This window comes from Cynoglossus semilaevis, chromosome Z (assembly GCF_000523025.1).
Source record: "Cynoglossus semilaevis isolate Cse_v1.0 chromosome Z, Cse_v1.0, whole genome shotgun sequence".
Lineage (NCBI taxonomy): Eukaryota > Metazoa > Chordata > Actinopteri > Pleuronectiformes > Cynoglossidae > Cynoglossus > Cynoglossus semilaevis.
Window position 1 is genome coordinate 21,528,517 of NC_024328.1, and position 416 is coordinate 21,528,932.

Below are 416 nucleotides of genomic sequence, written 5' to 3' on the forward strand. Positions count from 1 at the left end.
CTACAGCCTACAGGGATTATTACTGCAGGTCACAGCAGCAAACACACGTTAGCGTCCTTAGCTAACCTTGACACTGTGTCAGGCTAATGATGCTCCAGCCAAAGCTGGTCCCAGTCAGTCAGACCAAAGTCACAGAGGGGGGAGGGGGGGCTAAAGGGGGGGGGTTGTCTATCATCTTGGCCTCAATCAAAGCACAATACTGTCCTTCCTTAGCACCGCCATTTTCCCCCATCATCCTCACCCACCTCCTGCTCTCTCTCTCTCTCCCTCTCCCTCTCTCTGTCTCTCGCTGTCTGTCTCTCTCTCCCTCTCTCTCTGTCTCTCTCTCTCTCTCTGTCTCTCTCTCCTCTCTCTCCCTCTCTCTCTCTTCCTCTCCATCTCTCTTCTCCGTTAGTTGCAAAAAGCTCTGCCGCTGG

General features: G+C 53.6%; 1 protein-coding gene across 1 annotated transcript in view; it reads left to right on the forward strand.

The window, feature by feature from the left end:
* The window catches only part of LOC103398338 (pre-B-cell leukemia transcription factor 3-like), a 57,364-nt gene that overhangs the window by 52,401 nt on the left and 4,547 nt on the right, over positions 1-416 (forward strand).